Here is a 27,765-nt window from a genome sequence, read left to right as displayed (position 1 = left end):
GAACTGGTGTTTCAGATTCTCTATGCAAAGGAGGAGCACGAACTGGAGACAGCCATTGCAGAGCTTCAGTCCTTGCCTCATATGCCCTATGTTCAGAGAGTGAACACATTTCTTTTGCGCCAATGTGAGTGGGTGCTCTTGTATCGTACTGGTGTGCTTACAAGAGGCCAAAACACAACTATTCGGAGGCTTCTGTCCGTATTCTAAAGGACATCATCCTAAACAGAACAAAAGCCTACAATGCAGCAGCTTTAATTGAATTTGTGATTAGTAATTGGGAGAAATATTTCGAAACACGGCTGCTGCGCCACGCACACAATCGGGAACCTACCCACCGAATTGGCTATGAGCACCTTCTGCAAAAAATGCCGGAATCCCCCCCAAAATCAATTCTAGAAGTAGAACAAAATTGCTACCATGTTCCGAATTCTTCTGGAACTGGGGCATATGAGGTATGGGCGGACATTGGGCTATGCAGCTGCAGGGCAGGGAACCAGGGTGCTTTCTGTAAGCACCAGGCTGCTATGCAACAAGCCTTTGGTGGTGCTTTCCCGAACAGCCCGGAGCTGACAGTTGGAGACCGCACAGAGCTTGGCCAGCTTGCCCTCGGAAAGCGTTGTCCAGCAGCAGGCTTTTTCATGCCTTTGACTGCACATGCCCTCACCTTGGCACCCTCATCTGTGTGCGAAGCAGGACCATCGACTTCACACAAAGACATAGGGCAGGAGACGCAGACAATCTCCACAGCGCCAGAGGTGCAAGGAGAGATGGCTGACTTGGGCCAAATACATCTGGTACGAGGTTTTGATAGCATTTTCCTTTATAAAATGTGACGGGCTCAATTCTGAACAGGTTTGATTCAACACTATCAACATAGAAAAGATGCGTCCATCACACAATTACACCAGCATTTATAGTACTATGCATTACACGACTTGTCTATATCCACTAATTCTTCTTAGTATTGATTTGAACGTTAGGTACTTTGATTTCACTAGCTGTTCTCTCTGCTTTCTACAGCAGTGGGAAGAGTAAATTTTTTTTCCTATACACTACAGTTGTTCCTTTTGTCAACCAATGCATGACCCTTACCTCCTTTTCAAACTTCATTGCCACCTAGAATGCATTCGAACCTAGAATGCATTCGCTTACGTGTATGCACGCGCTGGCTACAGTGTCAGTATGAGCACCAAGATGTCTATTAAGTGTAATTGAGATGTCTAATTAAGGTGAAAGCACTGTTATGGCACCATCCCCTTTATACTTCTAGTCATAGCTGTAGTCTAATTGTTAATGCGTGCACTGCTTTACTTTTGTTTCTTCTCATTAACTTACTGCATTCACAAAGGCAGTTGCACCATGCTTTACTATCAATTAACCTCTTTATAGTTTTTGACATTTATTTAACAAGTCCTACAGTACCAAAGTTTCATCTCATTCTTCCACAGAACAATTAGTACAATATTCAGTAGTTACATTCCATAAGCCCCTGTTTCACACTGATAAATTAAAAAAGTTCACTCATTCATTCATTCAAGTTTGCAGTGAATTCTCTACACAACAGCTATTCAATATTCGATTGAGAAAATGTTCATCCAAAATCAATATTTGCTAGCTCAAAATCTACTATTCGCACATGCCAAAAAAAATTACTGTGTGCAAACAGCTTGTGCATATTGTGGCCTCTACAGCACCTAAAATACACCTTTAGGTACATTTTTTGGGTGCTTAATATAGCCTTTTTTTTAATGGCTAATATACAATCTCTATCTATAGCTTGTAGATTTCTAGAAAATGTACTCTGTTAAGATGTCCACAAACTAGAACATGACTTGAACAACTTATCAAAGGAGTGTATTTTTGATGGCTTCATCCATCTGCGTCCCTGTTCTCTTCTTTGGCTTTTTCTTTTAACACATATGTAAGTGCGTTGGCTTTAGCAAACATCAATTCAAAGCAAAAAACATTTGTTGGCTTAAAGGACTTTCAAGATTTAAACATGTTCATTTACGTGACTTTTTGCAGGACCACAAAAAAGAGTGTGCTGCATTCAATGAAGCATACCAGCGCGCCCATGGACTTGGTGAATGCATTCCTCCGTATGCTGCTGTTATCAAGTCCATAACAGAAGACCTGTTAAAGTTGAACACCAGCAGCGCTGTGTTTGCATACATGTTGAGGCAAAAGGCCATGGGAAGGGCTATCAGGCATGGTAAAAAAATTAAGGTACAACCAACAAGCTTGGCAAGGCGCCGACCTGGCCTACCGAGAGGTTCGGGACGCATTCCTGCCGGCCAACCAAGAACAGCTGGAAAAAGGAAAACAAAACGTGGACATGTGCTCAGCCAAAGTGTGCGGGATGATGTACCTGGGGCCAAATGCCATTAAGAACTCAAACTTTATGGAGACCTCACAGTTGACCCACTAAATATGTCTCAGCATGCTTAAGGACAGTGAATACGTTGAACACACATCATCTGTCATCGAAAATGCCCATTTTCGGCCTGCACTAGGATGATTTTTAAGCAGTAATTGTAGCTCACAAAGTCTGATTGCAGTGGTTACTAATGCTAACGTGCCCCTTTCCTTTTGCAGTTTGTTATTTTTATGAAATTGCATAGCCAGCTGCTCCTGAACCCTATATCAATTGCCTGTCCCTTCTTGAGGTGGTTTAAATACTTCATGCAGCATCCGCACATTACCAAGAGTTCACCTCTAGTTCTGTTGCCTTCATCGTGCCATTGCTTCAAGCGACTTTTCAAGGATGATATTGCTATTTGTATTGAAATCTAGCACTAATATTGTAAGACTGAGACTAACCAAGCTGTCAAGCGCTTTTTATTCCAAAAAGGAAATGCCCCAGCTCATGCGTGAAGAAGTAGAACAGGGAAGATGATGATGGCTATGTACAAATTAAAATGACGAAGTATGTTAATAGTGCTTACAATATCTAGGTTTGCAAGTAAAAAGATGTTTACTGAACATGGGCCATGAATGCAGAAAGGTCCGTAGCGATGAGCACTGGCTCAGGTCGAGCACTGTCTCGTGCTCTGCATTGGCGATCCTGCTTGCACTTCAGCTGTCCTCCACTCCTTCATTTTGTGTGTAAAAACCACCAGTGCTGTGGTTATAGTGAGCTGTAGGGCTAGCTTTTGTTTATCAGGCAGGGCTTCTTGATTGGTAGCAGTAAGGTACAGCCCAAAGCATTGTATGAATAGCATCCGTTCAGCTTGCAAGTTGCCAGCCTTGCGCATAAGTTGTGCTTCAAACATTGATGCCACATGGTGGCCCTCGGTTGCTCACACCTCAGTAAATTGTGATTGGCAGTGTTACACTGGCGCTCTTCGTAAATTTTGTTACTTTGGTCACAGGAACATTTCTAGCTCTGTTTGTGTCATTCTCAACCTAGTGTGAATTTTTTTTATATTTAATTCTAGGTTTTAAATGCCAAAACCATGATTTGATCATGAAGCACGCCATTTTAATTTTTTTTGTAGCGTTAGTCCTGTGTTGATTAGATACGCGACCAGCACCAATACACGCCATGATGCAACATCAAGACATGCCTTGATGCAACAGAAATGCATAATAGAGGTAGACGGTGCACTGCATGAAAAAGATGACCATGGAAGAGACGTAAGATGAGCTGAACAAAATGCTATCTTCGTTCTGTACCATATCCTTTTGGAATTGTACAGCTCTTTATTTTCTTTGCTGCCTCTCCTCTGTGACTTCACTTTTCACCTTTTGTTCTTTGTTGTACTGTCTGTTACGTTTTTGCCGCACAAATGTGCCAAGTTGTTTTGCAACTGCTGTTGACACATTTAAAGATTAAATTGTTTTCATTGGCAGCCTACTATTCTTTCTTGTTTCTCTTTCACAACAATCTGCGTACTTCGATATTGACACGCAACATTTGCTCTAATCATTTAGTGAAGTTCTTATAACTGAGTACTGACAATGGACATCACATTCCAGCTTGAACAAGCAAATGAGACTAATGATCATGAACCACCTCTTAGTAAACATACCATGAATTATACTCAAAACATTTCACATGAAATATGTAAGCCAACTAAGCGGCCATCCATCATACTTCTATTTTTGCCAAACTTACCAATCACTATCTCAAAGATCTGTTGCCCTTTCTAAAACACGAATCTGAGCATTTTTTTCCATGTCAGTGTGGATTCATCTAGAGTTACTGATGCGCTTGGCTGAAGTTACAGTGCCTGCGCTTATGATCCTCACTACGTTTATTGTTAATATATTTACTCGAAAACATAAAATAAAAGGTGACAATGAATACACATGGCTAAAAGGTGAGAATATTAATGTTCTTAGATCTGGCAATTGTTCCTTCTGCAAACTGTAAGTATGGAGCTAAACTGGAGTAATATTACCATTTAGGTAAGACATTCAGTAGGATAGTCTTACCTAAATCTAAGGAGGGGTTAGTTTTCTTTATTTAGATTTGTAAGGAAGTGAGTATCGGCATATGTGCACGTCTTAGTTCTGTGTACATGCAGTCGAGCTAATATTATTGCATTAATGTTTACACCTTACAAGCACTCACAGATCAGACAAGTGGGCGCGAGGCCAGCAAATTAGTTTTTTGATAGCTACATGAAATAAGTGCAGGACATATGCAAGTTATCTATTTTTCGCACTTTGATTTGTTTACACCAAGACAAGTCAATAGCGTGCAGGAGACCAACATATTCAGGCATGCCTTGTAGCAAGGAATTTTTTAAGGTACTGTCACGCACTGGCTGGTGCGCTCCAGATGGCAGAAAAAAAAAGCAACAAATGAAAATAAAGCTTTATTTTGGCAAGCTTGTGCCCAACAGGAAAGCCAAGAATAATTCATTAGCAGTGATGACAGAAAATGTATTCTGTAATCATAATATGAAATCCCACAGGCGTCAGCTGTCGTTATTTATCTCAATATCATCACACTTTCATAAGTAATGGCAGCAATGGGGTAAACTGCAGAACAAACACAATCATCTTCAAACTTGCACATAAGATGATATGACGAACCCACTTTCCTTGAAAGAACGGGATTACTCAAGACACGTGCACAATTCGACTTCACTAGTGCATCATCATGCGACAGTACAACAGAAGCTAGAGCTCATTTGCCCAGTGTCAGATACATGGAGAGTATGTGAACTCAATCTTAAAAGTAATCTGACCAATGGAGCCTCAAGGTACGGCATGCAGCCAACTATGTTAGGACATATTTTGATAGCAATATGATGTGGCAATTCATTATTAAGGAGTTGAAGAACAAGGCTGAGGGCAGTGCCCTGCAGCACACGGGATGAGACACATGCAAAAGGCGAGTTATTTCAGTTACAGGACTTGTTAAAGGGACACTAAAGCAATTATTAAGTCAAGCAAAAGTGATAGATCAGTGCTTGAGAATCTCTAAGGCGTCAAAAACTGCACCTAGAGTCAACCAGGTAATAATTATATGAAAGAGTTAAATTCAAGGTAAATAAAAATATGTTTACACATTGTATTTTTTAGCAGTTGAAGAGAGTAAACCCATACTTCAACTAAATCGCTTGTAATTTTTTCAAAAGACCCAAACCGTGACCACAGCGGTTGAATGTAGTACTTCAAACAGGAAAATAGAAGCCAAACAAATCATCAATTTTGGCACAGCATGGTACAAAATGATCACAAAAAAAAGTAATAGGGCCATTAATCACATGAGTGAAATAGGGAAATCTAGCGTAGAAAACGTTTCTACATGAAACAGGAAGGGTACATAAAACTAAGACCACATTATGATAAAAATTGAAATTCGTTGAACGCGGTGCGTATACCACGCAACGTGGGTTACAAAAACGGCTAAGTTCTGACTTGGTGTTGCAGAACTTGGCGGCTGGACACATATTTCGCGACGAAAAACGTGACTCGCGACTTACAACACCAGTCAGAAGCGCGTTAGCAATTAAAAAGCATGTTTCGTGGGCTGATCTGTTTGAAATGCCACAATTTTCACAGTGTATTTGCGACTTCTTCAGTGAAGCTGAGACACCAGCATCAAAAGACGGAAGCGTACGCTTAATCTCCTGTGAGAAACGCGGGTTACTGCACCAGTATAGCGTTCAGTATATAACGTTTGCCTTCTCCCAGCCCACACAACAGCAAGACGCAGCCGCCACACAGCGATGCCAAAGTATCACACCAAGTTCAGAAACAAAAACAAGGAAATGCTTACCTGCGTGACCTCCACACTCTGCGTAGACCCGCAGTGTATGCGCACAAAAACAACGGAGTTCTTGCCGAAGACCCAAACGCGTAGAACGGCGGGGCCGCCGTTGGTGAGCGGGCGAAGCAGACTGCGCGCCCAGACGTAGAACACATCCCTAGTCCCCCAAGTACCTAGAAGAATCTAGGGGATTTAGGGCGCTTGCCGTGGTGCTTCAGCGAAAAAAGTACCCAGAAGCGTGGTACGCGCGAGTGGCGCATGGCGGCGCAGCGGTCGAGCGCTGGGCTTGGGCGTAAATAGAAACACGCCGGCCCCGGTGCCCCCTTAAGAAACTCCCATAGACGGTGGCGCCAGATTACCCTCTAGGTGTTATAGTGAGAAACTCTATGTTTGGTTGTGAAAGTTCATAGTGTTTTTTTTATTGTTTAACCTAGGTAGGACATTAAGCAGTATAATAGCAAGGGCTTGGTGGCGCATCCCACCATCCCGTTCCAAAGGGAACGCATCAATCCTATTTGACCTATATATGTACACATAATAACCGTCAAACATAGTTAACGTGTAACTTTGCAAAATAAACGGATATTTTTTTTTTAAACTTACATTATTGAAGCCTGGTCTCAAAACGTTTATCAAAGGTTTTGAGACCTCACTGATGTGAGATAAGCAGCAGCCCACCGGTATCGATTGCAGTCCGTGCCGCGGTAAATAGACTTCTATAGGTGTTCTGTGGACGCAGGCTTGAGAAGGCAAGTTGGTTCTGTATTCTATGGCATGATGGTGGCGCCGAGCGACGCCGTGGCGTGTTCGTTCTCGGCGTGATCGTTCTCCGGCTCGCCGGACCGCGCGTTGTTCAACGTTGCTTATGTGATTGTGCTTGCGTTGCTTGTGTGTTGGTTGTAGGTTCTGTGTTACTTGGCGGAAAGCCGCGAGTAGTGGTGGTGCGGCTTTCGCCTCGGTGAGCTCTGGCACTACAGGATGTGCGTTGTGTGACCCATGCTTCCTTGACAGTTGAAATGTCGAAGTGGCCTAGCGCCTCGGCAACAAAGTTCTGCGAACCGCAACGTGGCGTCGCCGTGTCCGACTTTGCTTAACGGACATCGAGGGATGTGCTGTTATCGCTACAAGCCATGTAAATGCGACTGCGTCGACCGCCCACTGGGTAACACTGAACTTGAGTGGGTAACACTGAACTTTCCAGCGCGTGCCAGTGGTTGGGGCATAATTCCCCAACCACTGGCACGCGCTGGAAAGCTTTGGCGCGCGCCGAAGGGTCAAATGCGTCAACGCGTCGGTCGCAAACGCGCTGAAGCGGAACATCGTGCAGCGATTATGTCTTCAGCCAACGCCTCCTATAACTATATGCCTGGAACAGGACGGCGCGCGCCACCGTACTGGTCCCCATGGCAACAACTGCCGCCGCCGCCGAAAGCTCACGACGCGCCAGCCGCTTGTCTGCCGACGTCGCTCCCGGTAGCCGCGCCACCTGCGTGTTTACAAGGGCTGGCCGCAAGAGGCGCTCGCCACCGTACCAAAAGGAGGAGAGTACAGGCGAGGGAAGGGCAGCGCGTTTGGGGCTCACGTTCCAGGCATAGTATATTATAGGAGGCGTTGCTTCAGCCCACGATCTACTGGAACTCCAGACCTGCACAGATATCCGGCTTCTATGGGAGCAGCTTGCGCCCACTTTCGTTCAACCGACGGCCGTAGGTGGCGCTTTTATAACCTGTTCGTCTGCTACGCGGTGGGCGGCTGTGCGGCGTTGTAATTAGTACGGCAGCTGTTGTGTTGTGACGAACTGCTTGTCTAGTTGATGATTTTTGCTAACACAGTGACAGTGATGTCACAAGGCTTTGATCGGTCACTTGGCTCCAAAAGTTGACTGCCCGAACCTAAAAAATGTCGGAGCGTGTAGTCCGCTGCTCTCTAAAATAGCGTTAAATAGCCGCTCCTATTGCCTTTTTCAAGCAGATTATTATAAAACACATTGTGTATAGAGTTCGCAAAGTACACAACAGTTTCATTGTACACGTTGAAAAATTCGCTTCTGCGCTCTTTAAAAACTTGGAGCCACCGTAATGTTCGACTACAGAACGATTGCCACTCATTTTAACTCTTAAAAGTTGTCCGTGAATGCGTCGTGAGTTCAAAAAGTGAATTACACACACAGCTTCACTGCGTACGTATCTTAAGCACCACCGTTATGCTGCCGCCGTACCACGCAGAAAAGCTAGCTTTGCAGTTTGAAAAAAAATCCCGTGAGACGATTTAGGGCTTGCAGTGCAGCACCTTTTATAGCGCTAGTGATCGCTTAAATTTTTGTAAGCTTTCTACTAATTAAGCTAGGCAACCAACGACAATAAAAACAAGGTATGCTCACCTTTCCTTGAAACAGAATCGATCAATCTATTGCACATATCGGGCGGAGGACTTATACTCGTGAATACTTTTACTATATACTTTTACCAGGTCATTTGCCTCTTACTACGGCACACAGCAGTAAATTATCATGTCATCTATGACACTAGGCTATCGTAAACAACTGAAAAAAACTAGATTTTCCTATGAATCTTTTTAAGACAATTTTTCCAGTCTCTTATGGAGGCTAGGGAAGGGAAATTTATGCCGTCGATCTAGCATTATTGGTATGCATCATGTAACCGCACAAAAACAAGGGACAAAGAAGGAACACACAGGACAGATCTAGCATTGCAGCTGCCACCTATGCTCATTGTTTACATTTCTTGCACCGCTCCTCCTCTCGTAGTTTCACTATTCAAACGCAAAGCATTCGCAAATGTGTTTTCTTTTGTATATTTGTGAATTTATTCATTTACCGCCAATACAAGAGCTTTGTGCCTGCCGAAATGGCAAGACAAGCGCTGAACAGATCGCAGAAGCAGACGATAGCGAACAGGTTATAACTAGCGCCACTCCGCTCGTACGTTCTTTTCCTAGCGGCGAAAGGGGCGAACTAGACCAGGCGTGCTGGAGGAGGGAGATCTGTGCAGGTCTGGAGTTCAGTAGGTCGTGCTTCAGCCGATGCTTGAAGTTTGCCGACGCGCGGCGAAGCTGCGCCGGCGTGCACCAATGAGAGGCTGCGACGAGTCGCAGGCGTCAACCAATCGGAGGCTGCGGAGACTCCGCCTACTAGGCCTAACATGGCCGCCCGTACCTGCCCGTACGAAGGCGACGGCACCAACGATCGTCCGAGTTCCTTGGGCGTACGACGCGCGCGACAGTGTTCCTGAAGAACAGTGTTGTAATAGTATGCCGACGACCGTGGGTTGTGGCAGTGCGACGTGGATCCGAAGCGACTTCAAACGACGCCGACTAATCCAACCTGCGCACTGGGTTCCGCCGGGCTCGGTACGATCGTCTGCTAAAACAGCCAACTGAATCACGACTGCCGCAACGTCTGTGCTTGTTGTATGTGCATTTTGTTGTGCTCAAAACGAATGTAAACACGTTTACGAGCTCCGAAGTCTGGATAATCAACTCGCCTATCGCCGATGTTGTTTACGTTACGCGTAGGCCTAGCGCGTCCATCGAGTTCGTAACTGGCGAGTGAACGAACTCACCTGAGAAACTCTGTCGAAGGAAATGAATTTTCAGGTCCGTTTGGTGCTGCAGTGATTTAAAATATGGCACTCTTGACTTCGTGTGACGTGTGATGTGGTGAATGAACCGTGTGGAAGTTGGGTTGGTCAACCGCGGCGTGTTTCGTGTGGTGTCGGTTGATTCAAGTTTAACGGCCAAACTCTGCGCTGTTTCCAGTGGTAAAGATAACTTCCGAAAGCGAAATACACTAGTAGCCGAACTATTGGAAGTACTTGCATAATCAGCCGTGCCGCCTGTTTCAGCTGACACTGCGCTCTTCTATTCGGCATGTGAATCCAGTTCAGTACAAGTTCACTGTACTCATTCACTCACTTCTTTTCTAGTGCGTCCGTCTTTTGGGCTAGTTGGGCATAAATCGCTCGTGTAGCAATCAAGAACACTGACGCACTGAAGCATACGTGACAACGCAGTCATGTTTGAGTCAGTGTGTCGTTATAGTTGAGCACTGCAAAAAGAAATTATCTGTTTGCAACGTGTGCCCTGTGTGCAGTGCATAGCAGGGCCTGCATCATGCAAGACCTATGCATGTAGCAGCGTATACCACGATTGCTTCGATGCCCGCTTCATAAGCAGCAAGTACTGAGTCAATGAAACTGTAATTCATTTTTTATCTCACTTTTTGCTTATGGAAAGTGCAGATGGTGTGAGTGCATTGTGGGGAAGGTGAAAAGGTGTCATCAGTGTTTTGTGCAGTCAGTATGCTTAAACTGCTGGAATCCCTTCAGCTTCTACTAAAATGTTTCTTGCTGCGATACTATAAATTGTAGTCAGGACAAAGATCTACTCAAAACCAAGTTACTAATGCATCTGCGCAGAATGTGTTTGATTAACAAGTTAACGCTTCCACAACAACAATATGCCGATGCACAGCATACGTGCTTACAATAAATACATTCCGTGAAGGTGAACCACTGGGATCAAACTTTGTAGTAGCACCGTAAAAAGTGCTGCCATGCGTATCAGCCACAACGAAACTGCTCACGTCCAACCTTCTTCCTTGGAGGCACTTCTATAAAGACTGTTCGGGCCCTTCCCATTCTGGGTGTAGCATTTAGCTGTTCTCTCAATTTTTCGGCATATGTCACCAGCACTGTATGTAAGCACCGGCCCTTTCTTGGGTTTGTGTCCCGTGTCTCCCTTCCCTGATGACCTAAGGTTTTCCGAGCACTCCACTTCTATCATTCTGTCACGACTTGAGTACTGCTCCTCAGTATAGTTCCCGTACCAAACTCGCGATGCTGCCAAACTTAAACTTGTTCAGCGCCGGACAATATGCACCCTTGTCTTTTCGGTTGTCACAAGCTCATGCCAGCCTTCGAGGATTGCCTCAAGCCCCTCAAGTAGCACACCCTGCAATACCAACGCAACATTGCACTAGTCTATACTGCAGGGTGTTTGACGACTCTCTGGACAGCACTAATCTTTCTTCAGTTCGTCTGAACAAGTGGTCAGCAAAGCCCGAGCCCTCATCACGCCTCTATGGCCCAACACCACAACTCCATGATTATATCTCACATGCAAAGCTTTCTCTCCACCCCTCTGGCGATTTGGATTCTCCTTCCTTGGAACCAGACTGAATTAGCACTCCTGTGTGCTGTGCACCTGTCGAATGCGTGCATGTGTGCCGTGCTGTGTTATTGAGCAAGTGTGTGTGCACGTGGAGGGGAAGGAAGTGTCTTCTGCATCCTGCAAATTCCTGCTCTAGATGGCTGGTTATCAGATGCTCTAACATAGAGGCATCAGCCTTCTTTTTAGTCTAGTGTGCCAAGTTACCACCAAGATTATTATTATTATTATTATTATTATTATTATTATTAGAATAATCACTTTGACCACGTAGATTGTGTTGAAGCCAGCGTGACACATAATTAAAAATATTTCTGGAGCTTTGTGGGCTCTCCCTTTTAAAAAGAGTGCCAAAGATGTACGTCTTCTTCATGAAAATAGTGGTGTTGTCTCGAACACTGCTGATGCCTTTGCAGAACATTTCTGTTTGCTATATGGTGTGAAATATGCTTCAAGTAACCTTCCTTCTCAGTCTGGCACAGTGTATGCTAACAGTCAATGAAAACCTCGTTTCCAAGTATATGAAGTGCCTTAAACTTTGCCTTAAACTTTCCCTTTCTTGTGGTGTTGATCGTATTTCCTCCACAGAGCTTAACCCTTTGAGACACTGTCTACACAATTGGGCACAGCAGGAGCGTGCATCAATAGCAAAAGCACTGATGAAAGTAATGGTATTTAAAATGTGTTTCATACATTTGAAACACTTATTATTGGAACTGTACTGCAATTTTGAATAATGTGCAGAATGTTTTAACAAAATGAGTGGGAAGGTAGACGGCTGGGTGTTGTTACTCTGTGTCAGTATGTTGTATGTAGCGGGTTCACTTTCATTGTTTTTTACAATGTCGTGCACCAGGCATAATTGTCAAGTGGCTGGATAAGTGCTTTTCAAGCTTTTCAAAACACGAGATAGTACATGTTTTCATATTTTGTGTTCCTGTAGTGAGTTTTCGCATGGAGTCGAAATTTTGTAAACTTCACAAAACTCGCTAAACAATTGAAAATTCTTAACATTTGCTGCAGCTGTACACTTTCTACGATTCTGAGGATGCAAGAGATGTGGTGAAAGAAACTTTTCAATCAACGGGATAAAGTGGTGTCTGAAAGGGTTAAGACGAATGGAAGCATACTTGTTCCTCGTGCTCACAAACATCTTCAATAGTTCCCTAAAGTCTAGTACCTCTTCTAGCACTCGGAAGGTAGCATGAACATTGCCCATGCACAAATCAGGTGCTAGATGTGCAGTTACTAACTGCCGACCTATATCTATCCTCTTCAGTGCGTCAGGTGTTTGAATCGATATGGGATTCCTCGCTTTCTGTTAGTGCTAAGAGCATTTTAATAAATTAACAGCATGACTTTGTGTGCCGACAACTTAAGACTATTTCAGACTGTCAACAGTGTTCACCATTGCATCGACTTCCAAAAACACATTTTTTCACTCTCAAACTGGTGCAGAACCAATAAGTACTCTTAAATGCATCCAACACTATGGCATTAAGTTATATGCACAAAACGCACCATGTGAAATTTTGATACACCCTACGTGATGCTCCACTCCTTAGGGTCGATGAAATGAAAGGTATTGGTGTGTACTTCGACAAAATGCTAAGCTTCTCTTCACATAGGTAATTACACAAGATGCCCTTCACGCTCTTGGAATTGCATGCCGTATATTGCATGATTTCCACTCACCTGTTGTGTTTCTGAAATTCTGCTGTGTGCCTCCAACTACTAGAGTATGCCTCTGTAGGAGAGGGGTTTTAATGCCAGGCACTCAAGCTGGGGGTATCCAACCCAGAACAATAAAGGCAAAAATATCATGGGACAAATAGAAGCGCTCGGCATGACACTTCTAACAGACCCTGCAATGCCAACAAGAACAGGGAATAGTATCTTCGCAGACACAAGTCCGGACTTAACAATAACCAAAAATTGTCCAAATGCGGAGTGGTGCAACACCCTCGAAAATCTAGGCAGTGACCATTGCATTATAAGCACCACAATCCGCACAGCTCAAATCCGTAAACAAATAGGTACAGCTAAAATAACAGACTGGCGGGCGTTACAGAGAATCACTTAAAGAACATACCACGGACATAAATGATTTAGATAATTGGTGCGAGTGCATACGAAATATAAAGCAGAAACATACCAAAACCATCACCAGGACAGACAATACACCTGAAGTGGACCCTCACCTATTGCATCTGTGGGATGCAAGACGAAGCCTGACCAAAAGATGGAAGCGACAGAAATGCAACCGCAAACTCAAAATGAAAATCAAAGAAATAACCCAGAAGGCCGAGGAATATGCTAATCAACTTACAACAGCCAACTGGGAACGCTTCTGCGGATCACTTAATGGAACCCTAGGGACGGCAAAAACGTGGAACATCCTCAGAGGAATGATTGACCCGCTCAAAACCAGACGCGAAGGACAAAAGAACTTGGAGAGATTGCTACACTCGTACCCAGGCACAAAAGAAGAACTCCTACAGGCAGTCCCTAGAAAATGCTTCGGTAACAAAGCCCCGATACCCCCATCCCAAGCTGATTACATCGGACACCCAAACCCAGAAATGGATGAACTCTTCACGGTAGCAGAAGTTAAAGCAGCAATCGCCAGTACAAAACGGAACACAGCGGCAGGGACAGACCAAATATCAAATGCCATGATTAGAAACATGAATGATGAAGCCATAACAGCCCTTACGAACTTTATAAATGATCATTGGGTCAAAGGAACGATACCACAGCAATGGAAACACGCTGTGATAATCATGATTCCAAAACCAGGGAAGAAATTTACTTTAGACAACCTTAGGCCCATCTCTCTTACATCATGTCTAGGAAAGGTGTTCGAAAGATTAGTAAACACTAGACTCCAACGTCATCTTGAAGAAAACAACTTAATGCCTGATACCATGTTTGGCTTCAGACCACATCTGTCAACACAGGACATACTCCTGCTTTTAAAGGAGGAAGTCTTAACGAACGTCCCCAAGGCCGGAGAACACATTGTCATGGCTGTCGACATAAAAGGGGCCTTCGACAACGTAAGTCACAAAGAGATACTGAATGGACTTGCAGAGACCAGCTGCGGTCAAAGGGCGTACCAGTACATCCGAAGCTTCCTGAACCAGAGAACAGCAGTTATAAAAGTAGGAAACGATGAATCTGAAGTCATTCATCCTCCCAACAAAGGATTTCGCCTACACTCTTCAACATAGCCATGATTGGACTAGCTAAAAAACTCCAAGAAATCCCCGACGTCCACCATTCCATATACGCGGATGATATAACGATATGGATAACCAAGGGCGACTTGGGAGAGAAGGAGGAAAAGCTCCAAGGGGCAGCCAATATAATAGAAAACTATACGCAGCAAAGAGGACTCCAGTGCTCTGCGGAGAAGTCGGAACTCATTCGCCTCACAAAAACACACAAAAAAACAAAGAACTGACCCGAGACTCAAACTCGAGATCAGGCTGGATGGGAAAATTATTCCTGAGAGGTCAATAGTAAGAGTGTTGGGGATGTGGCTGCAATCTAATGCCAGATGTTTACACACTTTAAACACGATCAGAAAAACAACGCAACAAATTAACCGGATGATAGCCCGTGTTGCTCATAATCGGACAGGAATGGGGGAACAAGACACCCTCAGACTGGTGAAAAGCCTGGTCATCAGCAGACTAATGTACTCCCTTCCTTACCATACCATGAACAGGGAGGAAGAAGAAAAGGCTGATACAATAATAAGGATGGCATATAAGACAGCCCTGAGGTTGCCACGCAACACTTCAAATGAGAAGCTTCTAGCCCTCGGCCTCCACAATACATTTCATGAGCTGGCTGAGGCCCAACTCATAGCGCAGAGGAGTCGATTGGCGCAAACGACAGTCGGCAGAGCTCTTCTTCTAAGAGTCGGCCTTGGAGGATGCATACAAATACACCAAAACGCCAAAGCTCTACCCTGCCAGATTAGAGATTTGTATGGGGTATCACCAATACCACAAAACATGGATCCGACATTATACGCAGGAAGGAGAAAAGCTCGAGCAGAATACATAGACAAAACAACAAAATACTTGGACACTGCACGATTCACGGATGCTTCACCATATCGGGCCAACGCAAAGAACATGGTGGCAGTTGTCGTAAACCGTAAAGGGAAAATCACGGCCTGTGCTTCGGTTTCCCGAGCAACCATTTTAGAAGCCGAAGAGATAGCCATTGCCTTAGCTATACGAGAAGGCATAGAGCGCAATGCTCCACTAACAATAGTCACAGATTCTCAGGCCGCATGTAGAAACTATCAGAGGGGACAGATCAGCGCGAGGGCACGCCGGATACTTACCGAAATCAACAGAGACCTTGACGTCAGGTATACCCAAACGATAACATGGGCCCCGGGACACGAGGGTGTTACTGGGAACCTCCATGCAGATGAGGTGGCTCGAGGTTTTACTAAGTGCCGAGCTGCCCATGGCAACATGGTGGAGGACCCGACACCCATCGATCCAAGTTCTAAAGCGATCCTGCAACACTACAGGGAAATCAGAAGGCTCTACCCAGCCCCGCATAGGAACCTTTCAGCCATGGACTCAGCGACGTTACGCAGGCTCCAAACAGACACATACATAAACCTACATAAACTGCATATGTACTACCCAACAGCATACAGGGACATATGCCCGTGGTGTGGGAGCACACCAACGCTCTACCACATCACATGGGAGTGCACAGCTCACACAGAAGAACAAGAAGATAATAACACGAGAGCGAGGTGGGAGGCATTGCTATCCAGCTCCGCCCTTGGGGATCAGCTCAGGCTCGTCCGCAGGGCAGAAAGGATGGCGAGGGCCAGCGGTGCCTTGGAATAGGGGCCCGACCACACGGCGTTACCCCGTTTTAGGGGCAACGAAGTTCTTTCTACGAATAAAGTTTTGTTCTTCTTCTATCTTTAAGCACCACTTTTGCCATTCTGGCGACCACAGTTGAGCCTTCTCAAATATACTTCAACTTGCACCTCTAGATTCAAGTCTTAATTAATCGCACCTTTTGTTCCTGTATAAGGTGGTCCATGACATTATACATTCCTTAAAGCTTCTTGATCATATGCATTTGTTTGTGCAGCAACAGTATACCAGGTAGCATTCCAGATTCGTTGCCTGGGCTTGTTACAAGATTGTGCTAATAAGACTCGACTCCAAAACATACTTCAGAGTTCATTTCGTGTGTTTTGTGTATCTGTAGATAATCACGTAGGATTAACTCCCTCTTACGTTTCCGCATTTCATTTTTTCCCTATTTGTTTCTCTATCTTCCATTTTTTTTCTACTACATTCATGTTTTCTCTACATTTTGTCTCACATAGTGCTCGTTAAGTGCACCAGTACAAAGGCTCTCTAGCTGTTCCAGGGCACTACAATAAAAATTTGAATGATTGATTATTACCGTAGTATAAAATTGTGCTTTTTAAGTATGTACTAGTATACTATTTTAGTGCAGCAGCTTTCGTGCAATTAAAGAAAGGGCATGAATTAAGAAGGGAGACAGAAAATGATAGATGAAAGGTAGGGAGGTTAACCAGGCCTGAGCCCGGTTGGCTACCCTACACTGGGGAAAGGGAAAGGGGGACGGAAAGATTAAAAGAAGACAAAGTCCACTGGGGATATTAGTCGGTCACTCAGTCTGGATCACAGACACTGACTCAATCTGGTATCTTTCAAATATCGCAGCAGCGCTTTTGTGGCCTTTTGTAGGTGCGATATGCGAGGCCATGGTCCCAAGATCTTGTTGAAGGTGAACGGCTTTCCATCTAGCTGATTGAGAGCTCTGCAGAGGTCTTGCCTTTCATCTTCAAAAGATGGGCAGTAGCACATTAGGTGTTTTATGGTTTCCTCGACACCGCAGGCATTGCACTCGGCGCTATCAGCCATTCCAATCAAAAATGCATATGCACTGGTGAATGCGACGCCCAAACGTAAGCGGCACAGCACTGTTTCCTCATTTGGCAGAAGACCTGGTAACAGCCGCAGTTGCATAGAGGGATCGAGGGAATGCAATCAATGTTGAGTGAATTCAGGTGTGTGCCACTTTTCCAATGTCAAAAGAGTGTGCTAGCTTGCCTAAGTGTTGGGCTGCGTCGCTCCGCGATAAAGGTACAGAAACAAGGGTTGCTCCTTCGTGGGCTTTCCTAGCAGCTTCGTCAGCGAGGTCGTTGCCGGAGATACCGCAATGACCAGGCAGCCACTGAAACACGACGTCGTGTCCTTTCATGATCATGTGATGGTGCATTTCTCGTATCTCCGACACGAGTTGTTCACATGACCCGCGACGAAGAGATGACAGAAGACATTGTCAGGCCACCTTTGAATCGCAGAATATTGCCCACCGATTAGCCGGTTGATTATTAATATAATCAACGGCACCTCGGAGGGCAACAAGCTCCGAACCAGTCGATGTTGTCAAGTGAGAAATCTTGTATTGGATTCTTAGTGATCGTGATGGTATAACCACTGTGCTGGTGGAGCTGGTCTAAGTGGAAGAACCATCTGTATATATGCGGACTCGGATCAAAGTAGAAAGTGTGCAAACAATCCAGAGCTGCTTGCTTCAAGGCCAAGGTAGGCAGGGCGGTCTTCTTTCTTATCCCTGGAACCGTAAGACGCACTTGAGGTTGTTTTAAACACCACAAAGGTGAGGTTGAACGAGCTGAGGGTGTGAAGCCTGATGGTAAGGAGGCACGATGGATGCTGACCTTGTTGGAAAAGGACGCCTGTGGTCGTCATTCTGGCATGAATTAAGAAAGTGCAATAATATGCTATGTGCCTGATCATATGCATTGTGCAATTAATTTCTTCTGAGGTTTAATAATGGCTGGCTACTGTATGCAGTGTTGTGCAATAAAATAATATGCCACAGCAATTATTGCGTGCCTCGCAGAACAAATTGATTATATCTTCCTCAGTCAAAACATCATAGCAGGCTGAAAACAATAAACTGCAATTTTTCTTTTTGTGGTGACGAAGTGTATAAATTGTGAAAATAACCTGTTTATATATTTCTTATACTATGCAAATGAGCTGCTCCCATACATTCGAATAAGTGCTTCAATAGTACGACTTGGCAAAGGGCAACGAAAGACTCCTATTAAAACCCTCTAATTCTCAAGCTTGTATTATCTGACGGTATGTCATCTCATTAATGCAAAGAAAGGCAAACTTAATATGTGGAAACCAGTTACAAAAGAACATGGCCCTTACACTGTGAAAATGTTTTGTAGCAATACACTCAATGTGAAGGCCTCCGGATGCGGTGTTGATGCATCAAAGCAACCTAGAATAATAGAGGTGCTCCATGGGCTAGATTTGGCAGAATCAAGAATTGTTGGGGGATAAGATAAGAATTACATATATTTTAGCTATTGTGTGTGTGTGTTTTTCTTTTTGTGAGTGCTACAGGTGTTTCAATTCTGTTTTGCTGATGTTCTCAGAACCCACTTTTTCACGTTTCTCTCATGCACCAACAAGCATAATTATATTGACACGGATGCGTTATATCCGGTTACCGTATTTCACCGGCTAAAAATTGTTAAACGTTATCGCTCGGTGCAGGATGCGCCTGAACGCATCGGAAGTTTCGCGAATGTTATCGATGGTTCTGTCTGTTGTCGACAAACCTTGCTAATCTGATTGCCTACGCGACACGAATTGTGTTGTAGTTTCTGGAAGGCGCGCGGGCACCAGCGAATAGGCTGTAACTTTCGACGACTGCCGTATGCAAACCGATGCGCTTGACCCGCAGATGAGATTTTCTACGATTGCCGACATTGCTCGCCGCTATCGTTGCGATTGAGCCGGTACTATTTATTTATCGTCACTACTACGTGGCAATATTTCCAACACAGATTTTTTTCAGTTATACATTGCACGCCTAATTCTGACATAGTTGGCTGTGCAATAAGCTACCAAAAAATGAAATGGTGCAACAGTTTTTGATATATGGCATCGTCGTGCAGGTGTTTGCAAAGCGATCTTGCAGACAGACGACGCGCGAGCGCTGATGTCGATATTTTGTACACTGTTGTTACTTCAAAAATAAGAACAAACTGTTGCGGCAGGTGTATATTCATTATTCAAACGTGTTTTTTATATCTAAAGGCACATACAGATCACTAACTTATTGTTTCAAGCTTAGTTTACAGCAGGCTGTTTTAGGCCGGACTTCGACGGATGAAGACGGAATAGTCCAGCAACAGTGCGCCGCAGCCGAGGAGCGAGCTTCGGCGCGCGTCGGAGCTTGTCTCCAGTGGTTGCGCGCCCTTTCCCTCCAGCCGAAGCGAAGCGACGCGTTCGCTTGCCAGCGCGCGCCGAAGCTTTCGGCGCGTGCCAGTGGTTGGGACAGACATTACTCCCCCCCCCCCCCCTCTTCATTGGCTTCAGGATTGAATTGGCGCGGCTCGCTACGTGCTTGCGCGCGCTTTTCCGAGCGCACATTGATGTGCGCTTGGTTTCTGCACTAGGTGTTTACACCATCACTTTTCCGAGCGCAGATTGGTGTGCGTCTGGTTTTTGCACTAGGCTTTTATGCTTTTGTACGATCGCTTATCGCTGCTTCCTTTTCTCTGGTTTGATTTGGGGCGGCTAGGTGCAGGCGCGCATATTTGGTGTGCGCCTGCTTTCTTGCGCTGGTCTGTGAACACATCGCTCGCTGCTCGCGTTTATATATAAGAAAACGCTGCGCCGCTGGCGTACCGTGTACGTAAGCGCGCAGCAATGCCGGGACACGTTCATACAAAAGCAAAGGGTCAGAACACTGCGCTTTGTTTTTCATTACTTTGTCATGTACCTTCACACTGGGTAGCGCCGAGCGATCGCTTCTAACAAACGCAGAAATGAGTCTGCAGCGCGTGTGGCCATTAATTGACTACCCAACACAGCCATGTGAGGTGCGACTCCAGGCGGAGAGGAGGTGGCGCTTCACTTTCTGCATGCCAATAGGGAGTTTTAGTGTTGGGGACGCAAGCGGCTTGCGTACGCAAGAACTAGGGGTGACGTTACTGCACATGCGCAGACCGCTACGTCTACTTGCGTCCTTGGGTTGTTGGAGCGGCCGAAAACATCGCTGCCCCTAAGAGGTCACGTTACCCACGTGACTCTTGCAGTGTAGGAGAACTTACGAGTAGCTAGCGGGTAGATAATCTAATAAATCTTTCGCCAAGTGTCGACAGACGTCGTTTTTATGTGTATTAGAGAGGTTTAGCGTGTCTGGTATTCGGATAAACGCAGTTGGGGTGTTGGGGCGGAGCCATAAACGGGAGCGTCCTGCTTGGTGCATCCACCTGGCGGCGCAAAGCTCAAATCGACAAAAGCAGCTAATATTGCTGTAACCAAGTCTGTTCTACTTAGCTGCTGGTGTAAATTACCGGCACTGGCTTAATTGTGTTGCTGCCAAAAATTTATACCCGCAGCAAAGTAAAATACACTTGGTTACTGCAATATTAGCTGTTTTTGTCTGTTTGAGCTTTGCGCCACCAGGTGGCAGCACCATGCAGGACGCTTTAGTTCATGGCTCCGCCCCAACGCCCCGGCCTGCGTTTACCCGATTACCGGACGCTGTAAACCTCTCTATTAACTGCTTCTAATAAAAAGAGGTTAATGTACTTTACTTCGTATGCTTCATTTTATATTTTATAACATAACGCAGGAACGATCAGACGTTGGTGGTGCTGCGAGCGCATGCGACCTCATTGCGGTTGGCGTTTGGGGCCGCTAACCTATAACACGTTTCTGCTTGCGTACGCAAGCAGAAACACGTTATAGGTTAGCGGCCCGCCCCAAACGCAAGCCGCAGTGAGGTCGCATGCGCTCGCAGCGCCATCAACGTCTGATCTTTGATGCGTTATCGTTTTTTAAAACATGAAATCAAGCATATGAAGTAAAGCACATAAAACTATTCTTATTGAAAGCAGGTAATAGAGAGGTTTAGAGTGTCCGGTAATCGGGTAAACGCAGGCTGGGGCGTTGGGGCGGAGCTATGAACTAGAGTGGCCTGCATGGTGTTGCCACCTGGTGGCGCAAAGCTCAAGCAGAAAAACAGCTAATATAGCAGTAGCCAAGTGTATTTTACATTGCTGCGGGTATAAATGTTTGCAGCAACACAATTACGCCAGTGCCGAAAATTTACACCAGCAGCGAAGTAGAATAGACTTGGTTACAGCAATATTAGCTGATTTTGTCAGTTTGAGCTTTACGGCGCCAGGTGGATGCATCATGCAAGACGCTCCCCTTTATGGCTCCGCCCCAACTGCGTTTATCCGCATACCGGACATGCTAAACCTCTCTAATATATATAAAAACGACGTCTGTCGACACTTGGTGAAAGATTTATTAGATTATCTACCCGCTAGCTACTCGTAAGTTCTCCTACACCGCGAGAGTCACGTGGGTAACGTGACCACTTAGGGGCAGCGATGTTTTCGACCGGCCAAACAACCCAAAGACGCAAGTAGACGTAGCGGTCTGCGCATGCGCAGTACCGTCGCCCCTAGTTCTTGCGTACGCAAGCCGCTTGCGTCCCCTACACTAAAACTCTTTAATAACTTTCCATTTTTTGCGTGTGAACGCCCGTGATCGGGTCCACAAATTTCATGCTGTCTGGTTTAGTTTCCCATTGCAGATTGAGGCTCACTCCGTTAGCATCCACTAAGTTCGGGATGCAGCCCATTCATCACTGTGGATGGTGGTCCCCGGTTCAACGTTGGCTGCAATAATGGGGCCTAGCGTCGCCGCGTCTCGTCTGTCGACCTTGAGTAGTCGGAACTGCCCGGAGGTCACGCAGGTCATGTCGAATACCCATGGTCCAAGGTCTGCAATGCGGCCGTGATTTTGCCGGCTCGGCGGAACCTTGTCGCCCGTCATCAGGCGGCCTCGATTGTGTTTTCGCTTGCCGCGAAGGAGGCATTCATCAATTTGCACAATCCTTCGGGGCCACCGAGTGGGTGTCGCGCCAGCAGCTCGTCCCGCATGACCTCACGAGCTATCCCGGGCGTTCACACGCAAAAACTAGCAAGTTAATAAACTGAAGCGCCACCTCCTCTCCGCCGGCTGCAGGGTAACTGCACCGCTGCTGGAGTCGCACCTCACATGGCTGTGGTGGGAGTCAATTAATGGCCACACGCGCTGCAAGGACTCATTTCTGCGTTTGTTAGAAGCGATCGCTCGGTGCTACCCAGTGGTAAGGTACATGACAAAGTATTGGAAAACAAGGCGCAGTTTTCTGGCGCGCTTACATACACGGTATGCCCGCGGCGCAGCACTTCCTTATATATAAGCGCGAGCAGCGAGCGATGTGTTCGAAGACCAGCGCAAAAAAAAGCAGGCGCACACCAAGTATGTGCGCCTGCACCAAGCCGCACCGAATCAAGCCAGAGTCGCTCGAAAAAGCGACTGTATAAAAGCCTAGTGCAGAAACCAGGCGCACATCAATCTGCGCTCAGAAAAGCACGCGTAAGCACGTAGCGAGCCTCGCCAATCCAATCCAGAAGCCAAAGGAAGGGGGAAGTAATGTGTGACATTAAGTTCAGTGTTACCCGCCCACTGCCCAGTGCTGAATGTGTGTTTGGTGAGCTGTGCTTGAAACGAGTGGTGCAGCCATGCAGCGGGGGTGGTGGAGGAGCGAGTGGCTTAGGGTCTCCATTTGCACGTTCACAGATATGTGCTTCTGTTTTGATCTCATTAGCGGCTGTCGCGGGATTGTGGTGTGCTCCTTGCCTAGTATAAAGTTAACAACGTTAACACACAGCATGTTCGCATTTTTGCGTGCTACATGTCATTTTCCTGACGACCGAGTTGAAAACGAGACATATGTCTGTGTTCTTTGCGTTTGTGTTTGCGTTTGTGGAGGCGAGAATCGTATGTAGACTGGGACAGATTCCGGAAAAATAGAGAGCAAGACAAGAAGGAGGGCCCGATCGAAGACATCAGCGAATGGTGCAGAGTACTACTCGCGGACGTAGAGAAAGCCACCGATGAGGTCGAATGGAGGGACTGGCGACAAGAACCACCCAAAGAAGGGGCAGACAGGTCCCGCAGAGCCGTGGGCGACGGCGCTCCCCAACCGTCCAGAGTGGACAGCCGGCTGGCACATCTTGTTGCGGCCAAGAAATCCATGCAGCGAAGAGTGAGTAGGCAAAAACTCAACAGGAAGATACGCAAGAAGATCGCCGAAATCAACCGGGAGATCGAGACGCATTGCGCCCGCCTGTGCGAGCAAGAATGGCAGGAGCTGTGCGACACGATGAACGGGAACATGAGCGCTGGACGCACCTGGAAGATTCTCAGGCACCTACTCGACCCGGCAAGCACCAGAACGGCGACCCGCACAGAGATGGCCAAGCTGCGACACAAGTACAAGGACGACCGAGAGGCCTTCGCGGAAGAGATCGTGCAGACGCACCTCGCACGCCCGGAAGGGCGGAGTCACCCAGAGTACTGCGGGGCTCCCAACGAGGAGCTGGACGCGGACTTTTCCGTGCAGGAAATTAGAACGGTCCTCCAGCTACTGAAGACCAACTCGGCGCCCGGTCCTGACAGGATCACCAACAAAATCCTGAGGAACCTGAACGACGACGCCATCGAGAAGCTCTGCGAGTACATCAACGCGTGCTGGAAGGAGGGCGAAATTCCGCAAGAGTGGAAGACCGCGGACGTTATACTGATACCAAAGCCGGGCAAACCGCTGGAGGTCCGAAACATGCGGCCGATCTCTCTCACGTCCTGCGTCGGGAAAGTGATGGAGCATGCCTGCCTTAACAGGGTGACGACGCTGCTCGAGAAGCAGGACGCCTTCGGCACCCACATCATCGGTTTCCGGAAGGGACGTTCAACGCAGGAAGCCATGCTGCAGATCAAGGAACAGGTCGTGAACGCTCCGAGCACACACGTGCGTGCGCTACTCGGGCTAGACCTCAAGAGCGCCTTCGACACTGTGAAGCACATGGCCATAGTGGACAAGATCAGCCGACTTGATCTCGGGGCGAGGTTCCACCGATATGTCAGCAGCTTCCTGAATGAGCGCGAGGCGACAGTCAAGATCGACGGGGCCTCACCACGAACGGTCCGAATGGGTGGTGCGGGAACGCCGCAGGGCTCCGTACTCACCCCATGCTTTTCAACCTCGTCATGATCGGCCCGCCGGAGCGCCTTGACGCGATGGAGGGCATCAATCATACGATATACGCAGATGACGTGACGGTGTGGACCACGGAGAACACGAGCGTCGGCGAAATGGAAGACCGACCGCAGCGGGCCGTCCGGGAGGTGGAGCGGCACCTCGAGGACAAGGGACTTGTCTGCTCACCCGACAAGTCGGAGATCCTGCTCCACAGGCCGCGCAAGAAAGGGCCCCTTCCGCAGGCCGTGCTAGACGCTCGTCGTTTGGGCGTCTGCGTCACGACGAGGGAGGGGATCCGAATACCGACGGTGTCCAAGTTGCGAGTGCTCGGCCTGTGGCTGGAAGAGAACGGTGCCAACCGCGAGCTGGTTGCCCGACTGCAGAAGAAAGTGGCCGCCGCCACACACCTCGTGCGGCGGGTCGCGAACAAGAGGAAAGGAATGAAAGAACACAACGTTACGAGGCTGATACAGGCGTACGCGCTGAGCCACATAGCGTACGTCGCCGCATATGCCGACTCGAACAGGAGCGAAACCGACAAGCTGAACGTGGCGATCCGCACGGCGTTCAAGACCGCCCTGGGAGTGCCCCAGTACACGCCAACCCACAGGCTCCTCGAGTTGGGCGTACACAACACGCTCGAGGAGATCGCCGAGGCGCAGAGAATCGCGTAGCTGGAGAGGCTGTCGAGCACCGTAACGGGAAGACGAATCCTAGACTTGCTCGGGATTCGATATCACGAGGCGCGTGGACTGAAAGAATCACTGCTACCGGAAGTCAGGGACGCCATACAGACGGAAAACATGCCGAAGAATAGCACCCGCTGCATGACGTGCAAAGACGTATACGCAGGGCGGTAGCAATCCTCGAGAAGCATGGAAGACAAGAAGGCGTCCTCTTCGTCGATGCAGCCAGGTACCCGCGGCCAGTCGGTGACTCTGATGGCGACGAGGAACGTCGACCACCACCGCCGCTACAAGGGAATGTGCGAGACGAACCGCAGTTACCAGCACCACCACCACTACTGCTACTACGACAAAAACGGCAGCAGCAACAACGGCAACATCGACACGGCCGGCCGACGGCAGCGGCGCCCGCCTTCTCCATGGCAGTCGTAGATACAAAGGGAACGATCCGAGTCACGGCATCAGCGAGGCTGCCGTCTGCCGAAGCAGCGGAAGAGATGGCCATAGCCCTTGCGGTACTCCACGGAGGTGCGGAGGATAACCTTATCATCAGCGACTCCAAATCAGCGATTCGGAATTACGCCAAAGGTTGGGTGTCCGCGGATGTGGCACGCATGCTCAACGCCCGGGCCGGGGACTTCGGATCCGGCACGATTACAAACAAGTCCCTCAAGTGGTTCCCCGCGCACGTCGGGGAGCTTGGCAGTAAGAACAACAGCCACGACAATAATGACACCAACAATGCTAACGGCCGAAGACGCAACGACACTCCGCCCAACCACAACGAGCGCGCCCACCTCGTCGCGAGGCAGCTTACCCGCCGCGACGCGGTCACCCAGAGGGCAGCTGCTGCCGTTGTTGTGCGGGACCCTAGCGGAGGAGTGACGGCGACGGCGCCTGCCACCCCGTCTGGCGCGGCCGCTGTTGTTACCAATACAACACAAATCGTGGCGGACGGAGCTGGGGATCACGAGGACGCCGACTGCGATGTCAAGGAGTTTCCGGCAACGTACCGGGAGGTGCTAGGTCACTATAGGAAAGAACGAAGAAAATATCCGCAACCCCACGGGCGCCTAGACAGGTCCCAGGCGGTCGACCTGAGATGGTTGCAGACGGGCACTTTCACCAACCCCTACTACCTGCACCGCCTGTGGCCCGCGCTGCACCCGTCGCCCGGCTGCCTGTGGTGCGAGCACGAACGGGCCGATATGGCTCATGAGCTTTGGGAATGCCGACGCCACGTGGAACAAGGACAAAGAGGAAGGGGGAATACAAGAGCAGAACCCTCTGAAGCGGGGCGCCTCGCTGAGAGATGGCAAGCCGCCCTCCTCAGCGAGGCACCCGAAGACCAGGAGTGGGCCGTCCAGCGGGCCAGGGCCGTTGCCGGGGATCTCGAAAGATTTTCCTCAGGTGATGGACCCCTGGCAGCCCATCCCCGGGCACCAACATCAACAACCGTTGGACAAATAAAGTTTATTCCTATCCTATCCTTGCGTTTGTGTGTTGTAAATTACTTTCTTTTGTGGAATAAACTTTTTTAAACAGGGTTGAAGTACCTCAGACAGGCTGGCCAACGTTTCGATAGGTGGACCTATCTTCGTCAAAGGCGGCCTCGTCATCCTCGGCGTGTTAGTTTTAAAGGGTTAGTGCAGTGACGTCACGTGCGGGTGTTGTCGCTGGCGGCTGGTTTTAAAGAGAGAGATTACAAGAGGGAACAGGCGCTGTCGTCCTACGTCTGTGAGCCTCATTCTCAAGACGAAGGGACAAGAGCATGAGAGTGGGCACGCGGGGAGGAAAGAAAAGAAATAGAAGCAGAAAAAAGGGGAAAAGAAGGAAAAAAAAAGCAGGGGGGTGCTCTCACGCTCTTGTCCCTTCGTCTTGAGAATGAGGCTCACAGACGTAGGACGACAGCGCCTGTTCCCTCTTGTAATCTCTCTCTTTAAAACCAGCCGCCAGCGACAACACCCGCACGTGACGTCACTGCACTAACCCTTTAAAACTAACACGCCGAGGATGACGAGGCCGCCTTTGACGAAGATAGGTCCACCTATCGAAACGTTGGCCAGCCTGTCTGAGGTACTTCAACCCTGTTTAAAAAAGTTTATACCACAGTGTGCCATTCCATCTGCCAGCCCCTTTCTTGTTTCTTTTGTGGAAGTTCTGGCAGTCTTATTACGCAAGGAGTACGAATGTAAACACATAAACATATTTCTGTGTGTCTGAAATTTTGAATTACCCATAATACCCTTTACGACTGATAAGTGGGACACACAGCCTGTGTGAATCGGCTACCTTTTGTTGCGACACTCTTCCGTGTGGTAGACTGATGCATGGTGCGCGTTTATTTCTGTACTGTTGTAAAAACCATTTGTTTATTCACTCAATACAAATGTACTGCTTCTTCGCCGCAGTACATTGGGGTTACGCGCTGAAGGATACTAAAAGTGGGAGGGGGCCGCTATCACCCAGCATAGTATGTCC

General features: G+C 47.5%; 1 protein-coding gene across 2 annotated transcripts in view; it reads left to right on the top strand.

Moving 5' to 3' along the window:
- The first annotated feature begins 6,832 nt into the window (after positions 1–6,832).
- LOC139057688 (adenylate cyclase CyaB) overlaps positions 6,833–27,765 on the top strand; it is a 153,206-nt gene continuing 132,273 nt past the window's right edge. The window contains exon 1 of one of the 2 annotated variants that reach the window (XM_070536413.1): positions 6,833–6,975. The gene's annotated coding sequence lies outside the window, so the exon portion shown is untranslated. The remainder of the gene's footprint in view (positions 6,976–27,765) is intronic. The other variant, XM_070536414.1, reaches the window with a different exon arrangement.

This window comes from Dermacentor albipictus, chromosome 3 (assembly GCF_038994185.2).
Source record: "Dermacentor albipictus isolate Rhodes 1998 colony chromosome 3, USDA_Dalb.pri_finalv2, whole genome shotgun sequence".
In the NCBI taxonomy this organism is placed as follows: Eukaryota; Metazoa; Arthropoda; class Arachnida; order Ixodida; family Ixodidae; genus Dermacentor; species Dermacentor albipictus.
Note: the sequence above shows the minus strand (reverse complement) of the source record. Positions and strands in the feature narration are given on the sequence as shown.